Raw genomic sequence first — 11,024 nt, 5'->3', positions numbered from 1 at the left:
GCAGGCCTTCATTCATTCACTCATTCATTCAGCAAATGCTGTTGAACACATCCGTTACTAATCCGCCAGGTTCCTTCAAGTTGCAATCAAGTGAGGGGGATAGACAATGAATAGTGGAAAACAGATGTGTTTGTGAAAAGCATCATCGGGGCCCCCAAGGGGGTCAGTAAAGGCCTGTCTGAGCAGCAGACTAGCCCAGGCTGAAGGGTGCTCAGAAAGTACTTTAGCCATAGTTTATTTAGCAGTTACTAAGTGCCTACACTGGGAGGCTCTTTGCTTGCTTTATCTCGCTTCATGCTCTCACCGACCCAGTGTCTCTCCTTTCTCTAAATCAGGAAACAAGGTTAGGGTGGCAGCAGAAACCCAGCTGGTCATTGGGGGACGCCAGGTCCCAGAGCAAGGCGGCTGATTCTGAAGTCCATGCTCGGGGTGACTGCCAGGCTTGGCCCAGTTTTCTCCATCAAAACTGCCCTGTTGCACCATGTCCTGGGGAAGAACTGGATTATTCCTGGAGTGTCCCCACTGTTGTTCACCCCAGGCAAGAGGAGGCGGAGGTTTTCCCGGGGTGACATGTGGTCTCAGCTCTCTTATTTGTCAAATGGGTGTCATGCCATCATCTCTTGGAAAGTCTATGAAGAGTCAATAAAATAATGAGGATGTGAAAATTCCAGGAACCGAGCCAAGGACATGCCCAGGGTGGTTGCTGAAGAAGGTGTGTGTGTGATTTTGTTTTGTCTGCTTGTTTTCTGTTTTGCAAACCTCCTGAGGGTGACGGTTCTCCTTTGCTGCCTGTCCTCAGGCTGCCATAAACCTCCGGGATCTGCTGGCAGTACCCACCGTGGCAACAAGGAAGCAGGTCCTTCTGCCTTTGCTTTCTTCCTGCGGGGAGAGTGGAACACTTATTTTTTTATTTTTTAATTTAGGCACGCCATACCCACTTTCCCTGCCTTTTCAGTACATGAGGCCGCCTTTCCTGACCTGCCTTCTAGGGGGGTCATCGTTCTTTGTTTGAGCACTATTTTGAAAAAATAAAAATAAAAAAGGCCATTCCAGACAAGCAATCTCCTTGTTTATTGATTTGCCCTGTCAGGTTCTTTTATGCCGACATACGTTTTATGATAAAACTTCAGTCTTGCTTTTTATGACAATAAATAATGCATCGTGCTTTTTCAGCATTCCCATGTCTGTGTGAGGTCCACGCCGGCTCCAGCCTGAGGTTCCCGGCAGCCCCCATCCCCCCAGGTCGCCTGCTTCCAGAGTTATGATCAATTTTCTCTTTCCGAAAGAGGAGCTCAAGATGGCCAGCTGGAAACCACCATCTCTAATTGGCAATTAAATTCCACTGTGTGCTTTTTTATATTATATCTTCTCGGCTGAAGGATCTCTGTCAGTGAGTGAAAGAGTAGCCCACGCCTTGAGCAGAAGTTTTCACGCTATTTCGACCTCAAAAATCCCTCCCTTCCTCCTTGTGCCTGACATCCCCCCAGAAGGGGAAGCTATGGCTGTCGGAAGGGCAACAAGTTTTCTGGGAAGATAAATGATGGCTGAGCCCGTGGAGGAAGAGATGCTGTCCATCGCTGTCTGCTCCCCCTTGAAGGCATCTGGAACGGAGGGCTCTTTCCTACCGGAGCCTGACCAGCACCACCTCGAGCTGAGCCCAGGATTTCTCTTGATTTCTGAAGCTTTGAGATTCTCTAATTGCAGAGGCATGAAAAAGCCACGTGTGAATCTCTTGTGAAGGCAGAAGCATTGGTTGCTGAGGACTGGGAAGGTGAGGTCTGGGAGATGGGTCTGCCTGCGGTCCCATCCCAGATCTACACAAAGGCTGGAGGGAGTTTCCTGGAGGACAAGCAGGGGTGGAGGTGGAAGCGTGATGGGTGAAGCAGAGGCCAATGGGGCAGGAATATTCTAAGCTTCATCTGACAGCTTGTGTTTCCTAAACCACTGCCCTCCCTCTGGGTCTCATTCACATCTAATCCCACCAGGGATTATAAAGCCCAAATCCATCTCCATTGTGGCCAAAAGCCAGTGCCAGCGAGGCGATTAGAGCTAACTAATGACTTCCTGGAGAGCAGCCAGCTCTCCACCACATCTTCAAAGCCAGCCCAGAATCTCACCTTCAGCCCCAGCGGAGGCCAGGGAGGATCTGGCCGGGTCTTGATCTTGTGGTGGACCCAGGGCCGCGATCGGGAGAACCACTGAAGAGCCTGCTTGTGCGGCCCCCCGTTCCGCGGGAAGTCTCTTGGCGGCCGCATAGTTATGCTGGAGAAGTGCAAGTTCTTTGGTGATGATTGCAAACTTAGTGGCCCCCTGGATGAACAATCGCTTCCTGTGGTAGTAAAATGAACAATTCATTGTAGATTACTTGAAGGCAAATCACTTTAAGTGTAAGGAATAAAAAGACAAATTGGCAATTGGATTTTGTGTGAGAACATAAGTGGATGATTTGCATTGGCGAGTGTGCTAGGAAGACTTAACGATACTGGGGGGAGAGGACGCTGAAACAGGGTCAGCTGGAGACGTTGCCATTTCAGGACTTCTACACGGAGCCCTGGAAGAGGACCACGGGTCAGGGCACGGGCTTCCCCGAAAAGCTCTTCCCAGTGCACTCTGCCGGAGCAAGGGGCCAGCTTTTATAACTGGATTAGCCCAGGAAGACCCTAACATCTTGTCAACAATGTAACTGATTTTTATACCACAGTTTTTAATGGGACAAATATTGATGTTGTCCAGAATAAGTCTTTCTTGGATTGTATCCAGTTCCCTGGAGCAACTTCGATGGAGATGCTGGCTCTATTAGTTCCAATTTCGCAGGGTAAGCCCAAGAAGCAATTGCTTCTTTAAATTGCCAAGGTCTCCCGGGATAGAAAGCCAGAGCTCTGTTGAAAACCATTAACATGGAACTGGCCCCCTCCACTGATAAAGCCTCTTCTCCAGGATATTATGCTGTCTGGAAGAGAAGCTCTGGGCTCTGGAAATCTCCTTGATGGAATTCCCAGGGACCCCACTTGGAATAAGCAGCATCGTGGGAACTGATAATATAGCAGCCTTCCAAAAGCAGCAGCACAAACACCATGCCCCCCATCTCGCCCCCTCCTTTCCACTCTTTCTTAAATAAATATCCTTTAATTTTACACTTGGCTTGGGGCTGGAGGGTTAGCTGTGCTCACTGACCTCATACAGTTTACGGTCAAGCAGGAGAGAGACACGGTTATCGGCTTCAGGTCCCGAGGAGGCTGAGATGCTGCACTTTGCCAAAGGTGGGTCTGGTACCCTGGTGGCTGCTGGACCCCAAGAAGGAAGCGAGCCCTGCTCTTCACCTCCTGGTCCCAACGTCACACTCAGTCCCTGCAAACACTGCATCCCAAGTGGACACTGCCATCACCAGCCTGTGAGACAGAAACCTTCCATCTTAATGACAATGTTTTGGTCGAATGCATTTGATATAAACCAAGTGTAAACTGGGGGAACCAGATCTGTTTGCTGCAGGACTTCTCAGTGCCTTTCTCAAGCCAACACCTGCATTGCAAATCTTCCAGGGAGGGCGGGTGGGGGCGGGGGGGGGTGCAATGTTTCCCCAGGGATGTCATTCACGAGAAGCCCTTTTCTCACCCACATTTGCACACGCCCTTTGTACCTGGCAGTCTGCTGGGTAAACGCACGAGAGTTGAAGCGCCTTTTCTGTTTCCCTCCTGGCGACTTCCCAGCTCTGATGAGCCCCTCTGGTGACTGGGAGCATACCATTTGCCCACATCACCTGGGCACAGGGGTTCCTGGGCCCTTTGTGCTGTTCACGCATCCATGTCCACCTCCACAATCATCTCTGAGGGGACAGGGCTGCCCCCCACTTCCTGCAAAATGCCAACAGAATCCAGGGCTGAGCTACGGAACCGCCTTCGAGTGGGGAGGGCTTTATAATCACGTTATGTGACTTAAATGAGCCGAGAAGCGGTATTCGGGTCACGTGGCAGCACCTGTGGGTCTGGGGGCGTGGCCTGTGCCTGCAGGGGTTGGGGGCTGCTCCTGGGCCCCCTGGTTTCTCTCCCACCAGACACCAGGGGCACGGATGGTTCTGGGCTCCTTGCTGCCCTCCTGGCCCCCACCTCACTGACAGCCACTTCATAGGCCTTTCGGGAGCAAGGTTTTTGATCAGATCATGTGCAAGCTTCATGTGGAAGCAAGGGGGCACCCTGCTGCACCCCCAGACCTCGCACCGGCCTGAGGCACAGAGCCAGGAGTTCACTTTTGGAGCAATCGTGGCCAGGGAGAAAGACTTTGAATCTGTCAGTCTCGGGTGACCCTGCAGTGAAAGCCCTCCAAAGAAGTGAAATGTAATGCCCTGGGTGCCTTTCTTAATCTGGGGTGACCCAGCATGCAGTCTCCCCATTTCACACCCATCCGCTTCCAAAGGGCCTTGAAGAGAGGGTGAATTAAATCTAATGTGAAAAAAGACGGCACAGAGCAGAGCTCGGGGGTAGGTGCAGGAGTGGACACAAGGGCACCGGAGCCGAACAGACCACCTTGTTCAGAGAAGCAGTGCCGCTAAGATTCCTGGCAGCTGCAGGGCAGAATTTTTGTTTTCAGATGAGAGGAAGCATTTGTGGAGATGAAGTATTCCAGGAACGAAACGCAGACAAGAAGGACTTCTCCTGTTTGCACAGGGTCACTGGGGGCTGGAAAGCCAGGGCCCCGGTAGTTGGATGTCAGAAATCACCCTTTCAGCCCAGAGCGGCTGCACAGACCGTCCAGCCGGGCTCAGTCCCTTCTGGCTGCAGATTGCCAGTGTCTACTCAGCAGCGGACATCCTGGAGCCTGGGACACTGCCGGGCATTTGCTAGGTGCTCAGAAATGACGAATAAAGTGAATGCACCTATTACTGCAGAGGGTCAGTCTGTGGCTTTGAGGACGGACAGTGTGACCTTGTCCATGGTGGATGGTCATAATCACAGCAGGACACCAACAGCTGTGGTCTGCTGAGAGAATGTTCTGGACCAGGCTCTGAGCTGTGTTCTAAGTGCCTGCATTCGTGGGCCCAGGTGCCAAAGCAACGTGCCACAGACCAGGCAGCTGAATCATAAGACATTTACTTCTCCTGTTCTGGAGGCTGGATGTCCCAGATCAAGGTGTCAGCAGGGTCGATTCCTCCTGGCTCGCAGGCGGCCGCCTTCCTGCTGGGTCCTCACGTGCTCTCTCCCTGACATGCCAGCAGCCCTGGTAACTCTGTGTATCCTGGTCTCCTCTTCTTATGAGGACACCAGTCAAAGAGGGTGAGGGCCCGCCCTGGTGACCTCATTTAACCTAATTACCGGTTTGAAAACCCTAGCTCCAAACACAGTCAACCCCTGTGGTACTGGGGGGGCAGGATTTCAACAAATGGATTTTTGGAGGGGAGCACAGATCAGCTCCAGCTGTGCCCTCTATGAATCATCGCCTTTGGACCTGCCACCAACACTCCCAGGTAGGTCCAGCTATGGGTGATGGGACTCAGGTGTGAGTGCATGCGGGGGGCGTCACTGTCCTCGGTCACACACAGAACGGTGCCGGAGTGAAGCTCTCACTCACTCCTGCAGGACTCAGATGCACTCGACGTACAATCATGTGTGTCGAGGGGACCCGTCCGGCTCCCAGCAGTAGGGACTTTTCCCCCCTCCTCCCTCTGCCTCATGACATCCCGACCTCCAGGACAGCTGGCCCCCTGAGCCAGAGTGGGCCCTGCTGCCTCGCCCCCAACTTCAGCCCACATGACCGGCTGCCACACTGTGGGTCTGGGCTGCAGGCAGCTCCTGCTGCCTCAGGAGCACAGCTGGTGGAGGGAAGATGCCGCTGCTTTCCAGAAGCTGGCCTCCGACCATAAGGGGTTGAGAGACAGTGATTATGGAGGGCTTCTTGGAGGAAGCAGTGTCTTGAATTAACACGTGAGAAAGGAGCAGGAGTCAATGGACAAAGAAGGGGGAGGTGTCTCAGGGCAGCAAGGACACAGATGTAAAGCAGAGACTGGGGACCGAGGATGCTGGAGGGCCAGGGAGGGCCGTCCCTCAACGCTCTGTCCAGGCTTTTGCCTGAAGACAGGATGGCCCCAGGAGCGAAGGGACAGAATGCAGAGACAGAGCTTGGAGCAGGACCACTGGTCCTCACGCCCCTTTGCCGAGGTGGCCAGGGCACCTGGGGGACTGTCCCAGGCTCCTTGGGGGGCGTCCTGGGGGGCACGGAGACCAGAAGCTCGCGGGGGCATCTGCACGCTCCCCACTAACTGGCTACTTAGCAACCCTGGGATTTAGCCAAGGAGCTACTTTTAATTTCTTTGCTCTTGAAACGTCCTGGCTGCATGAAAACCAGCACGAGGTCTGAGGAGGAGGTTGCCTGCCTTCAAGACGCAAAGCGGCTGATAAGAGATGAAGGCAGGAAATCTTAGTGTGTACTTTAGTTTCTGGAATTTTCCCTTCTTACATCTGGAAAAGGAAAATAGCAGGCGCTGAGGTCCCGGACGGATCCGACCTCAATGTTGGGACAACCTGGTGAGATGCTCAGAGCCCAGCGGTGTCATTCTGCTGTCAAACACGGATGTGAACGTGGACGCTCTGGAGAAGGTGACGGGAACGTGGGTCCCGAGACCGAGGCGGGGCTGCTGCCCTCCACGCCCAGCCTCATCCTCACCCCGGACTCTTCTCCCATAGAAATGACCAGCTGAGACGCCCCCATTACAGAACCACCCCTTCCTGACTGTCCCAATCCAGAGCGAGACCCCACTTCCTTAGGGGGTCTCGACCCCCGAGGGTGTGCAGTGTCCCTCGCTGCAGCAAGTGACAAGCCAACATGTTCCTCTCTAGGTCCTTGCGGCTGGGACATTGCATCCACGGGCCCAGGAAGAGAGCCTCACCCAGGGACGTGAGCACAGCTGGAGGAGAAGTAGCCTGAGGACAGTTTTGCCTGGTTTAGCATGAAAATCTGAGCATCTCGACTGGGCGCAAGGATGGCCCAGAGACCAGGGGAGAGGAAGGAGGATGTGAGTGGAGAGGGGAAGGAAGGGAGGAGGAGGAGGTGGGAGAGAGATACACAGAGAGGGAACTAAGCTGGAGAGAGAGAGAGAGAGTCACCTTACCCTGGGGAGGGGGTCCTGGGCCATAGCTCATAGGCAGTACTGGCAGCTGGACCTCTGAGGGCTGTGACCTCCCAACCTGGTCCAATGCCCCCATGCCCATGTCCCTTGTGGGGCACAGAAGCAGTGGTACCCAGGATTTCATCTCCTGGCTTGGACAGAGAGCATGTCAGCCATGGCCAGCAAAGACTGAAGACCAGGGGATCTCCCCCATTTCTTTGCTTTACTTAGGACCCCTGTGATCTTCGAGGACTCTGGGGATTAGAGAAAGGCCACAAAATGGCTGAGCTTCAATTTGGTTAAATTTCGCGCACTTCCGAGTTTGCAATTGCAAAGTGTTACCGCCGCCTAAGTGGTGCCTGGCCGAGCACCACTGGACTCTTTTCCCAACTCATTGAAACTGTTTTGACTCAATCATTAAATCTCACAATTAATCCATCTTCTGAGCAAACGTTTTGCGCCAGCTGAAAACGCGTGTGTGTTGCTAGGAGCAAGAATTGTACATCTGCAGTGTGGTTAGTTGTGCTGTTCTTAACACAAAAGGAAAACAGTCGATCAGTGTGAGCTCAATAAACCTTTCTTGTCAACGAGAGACTCGCCTCTTTAAAAAGAGGCACACAGCTGGCTCTCGTACCCGCAAACCCTTTGAAAGCTGCAAGTTCATAAATAAAGCCCAAAATAGAATTTGAGCACCAACTGCCTTACCCAAGGTGTGAAACACTTAGCACTAAACAAATCCTCTCGTCATAATCGTTACGTAAACAGTGGGATTGAATATAACCAGGGACAGACAAAGAACCGGAAGGAGCACACAGATTTGTTAAGACAAAGCACTTACGGCTTCTGCTCGGCCGGTTAGGTCCACAGACAGTCATCTTCATATTTGGAGCATGAGTTTTCTTCTCTTTGCTTGAATTCAGAAGACAATGATGCAAACATGTTTTGATTGGTGGATTTACTAGGGTCCAATCTAAGCTTATTCTACCTTTAGTGTGAAAACGAGAAAGTGCCCAGGAATCTGGGAACGTCACACTGAGTCTGAGGGATGTCCCACGTGCCACAGGAGGTGCTGTCCACAGCTAATTGCTGTAAAAGACTGGAGAGTTTTCTATCAGGGATGTTCTTTAACACCAGCAATGCAACAAACAAAAGACCTTATAAAGGCGTCTGCTTCCTCAGTTCCATGTAGAATTAAATACTGTGCTTGAAAAGCACCAAGTGTGTTTATTATATGGGGGGACAAGAGAGAGAGATGCCAGCTGAGACCCAAAAGCCTCACTTAGATTAGTATTTCCTTATTTCCCCATAAATCACTTATATATGCAAGTGAATTTTTTTTATAGCTAAGGAATAAATTTACACTTCGACTTTTTAACACATCGGTTCTTTCTGAAAATTCATCTCCACAAAAGAGTGTGTATATAATATTAAAAGATGTCATTAAAAGGTATTTAGAATTGCCATTTTAATTCCAAAGTCTGGCCAGCGCATCTCTCTGTGCTTACCCTCACTGGTAGCCTAAAAACATGCCTCCTCCGTCTACACCGACCCTCCGGCCACCGGATGCCAGGCCCATGGAGAATTTTATGCCAGGAGGGGTTGAAAGCATAATTTGCTAACGTTCAGTTCTTTTGTGTTGCATCCAAGTTTCACATTAAGCAGTTTGCACCTCAGAAAGCATTATTGGGTTTATGTTTCTGGAAGTACTTTTCATTATTCATATTTAAATTATGTTCCTTTGAGAAGGAGATAAAGGCTGGAAATTTTCATCAAGAGACACGGAGGTAGTGAAAAACCTCAGCCTTTTACTATTCAAGGTATAAAACATTCCAACAGTAACCAAAATACTGAAATAGCATAAAGTCTGACTACAACGTGTTTAATGATGGAAGTAATCGGAGGGGTTACGTATAATAACCTGCTCTAAAACTGTTTACATTTGATCAGGTTGACCAGATGGTCGGCTCTGAGTCTGAAAGGATGTCAGTCCGTCATGCTCCAGGCTTATGGGAAGACAGTGCTCCGCAGGTGTGCTGTGCGAGGTTGCCATACATCAGACCCATACGACTGTCTCCAGGGCTTGATTCTCACAAGGTGCTCAGCGACTATTTACCACTGATAATTCAGTAAGTGGCAGGTGAATAAAGAATTCCTTTAGTGACATAAATAGACCAGACAAGTGCCTGTTGGGGAGACTTAGGCCAGAGTCTCTCAAACGGATTTGCTGACCAACTGACCCGCAGCCCTGTGTCCATCAGAGGCCCTGCCCACGCTGGTTCTGGCCGCACCACGGACTTGTTGCAGTAGCCTGAGGCGGGGACTGGGACAGGGCCCGGAGACACCAAGATCATCACCTTGTCCCCTTCATTGCCTGGAGGTGTGGGTGGCCCTGTCGTCCCTAGGAAAGGAATTAGTTCCTGTGTATTCTCAAAACCAAAGCCAGGTACCCAGAAGCCCAGAAGATGAGTTCTCCCTCAGGAGCGAAAAAGTGAAGAGCTAACATTTTTATGAAATAGCATTTTGCTGCAGAGTGAAGGGCAAAGAAAACGCAAATTGTCTGGGGAGCCGGTTGGGGGAGGGGCTCCTTCCAGAAAGTAGTCCACCTCCTCGGAATGTTTTTCCCGCAAGGAGGCCTCGTGGCAGATAAATAGCCCCTCCGAGGTAACAGATCAAAAGCACTTATGTGCAGATAAAAGGATGAAATACAGCTGCTATTCTTCGTTATGGGATTTTGCGAGGACACTAAAAGAACAAGGTTAAAAAACGTTAAACGTTAAACGTTAAAAATGGAAAAGGACAGGAAAGAAAGAAATAGATGGTGTAGGGCTCACCAGTAAATAAACCCACAGCTTCTGAGAAAAGCAGCCATCATGGAACGTGGCATTTGCTTGGTTTGTAAAACAAAACCAGGAAGAGCATTGGGTTAAACAGGGAAGGATTTGACCTCACACTTGGCCTTGGATAGGAAATTCCAGGGAATCCTCCCCTGAAACATCCCACTTTAGAGTGTGGGCCATCCGTACAAGAGCGACGAACACCTGACGAGGCCAAGGGCTGCCTGCAGACGATGGGGTGAGACGGAGAGAGATGCCAAATGCAAATCCCTGCCTGGTCATCACTGCCCAGCCTCTACCAGCCACGTGGCTCGATGCCCACTGGCCACCCAGAGAGCTGGGAAGACGAGGGTTTCAAAGCTCTGGGTTTCCTCTCGCTCCTGTGGTCCCTGCTTGCTTGCTGCGTCCCCGGGTCCCGTGCCTGAGACGCCACCTTCCCAGCTCATGTTTCCAGGAATCACATTGAAGGGCAGCTTTTTGTCACTGTAGGCCACTGGCTCCTGCAAATTTGGTCTCACGTGAGAACAGAGAAAACCCTCCTCAGACCAATTGCTGTGAAAGCCCAGCTTCTGCCTCTTTGCTGAGAGCTACCAGTTGTGCTGCCTTGAGCCTCCACCTTCATTTCCCACTGGCTGGGCTGATCCCGGGGCACCTGTAGCTGCACATGCAAGTCTGGAAGAGCTGACCCCAGAAGGCAGATGAGCCAGGCCGTCCACTGTCCCCCAAGCACATGGTTTTGCTTTTCACTAATCTTTTGTCTCTGAGTTATTTTCTGCCTGTCTCCCTGTCTGTAAATGCAATGGATCCTTAAAACATTGTTTTGAGGATGACATGACATCAGTCAAGTTAAGGTTAAAGGAAGACACAGGTCAAGTGAGGTGGATGGTAGGGAGGATTGTGTGTGTGTGTTTACGACAATTTTGACCCAGAGAAGGGAGATGGCAGCTTGGGCCCTGCAAGACAGCATCCTCGGAGAGGGAACTAGATGAAGACTCACTTCGCTGGGAAGACACTGAGAGGGGATAAAGAGCTGCCGTCCTGGCCTCAGAACGGCACGGAGGGAACCCGGGAAGGAGGACCCTGGGAATCTGGAC

Source organism: Balaenoptera acutorostrata, chromosome 15 (genome assembly GCF_949987535.1).
Source record: "Balaenoptera acutorostrata chromosome 15, mBalAcu1.1, whole genome shotgun sequence".
Classification (NCBI taxonomy): domain Eukaryota; kingdom Metazoa; phylum Chordata; class Mammalia; order Artiodactyla; family Balaenopteridae; genus Balaenoptera; species Balaenoptera acutorostrata.
Note: the sequence above shows the minus strand (reverse complement) of the source record.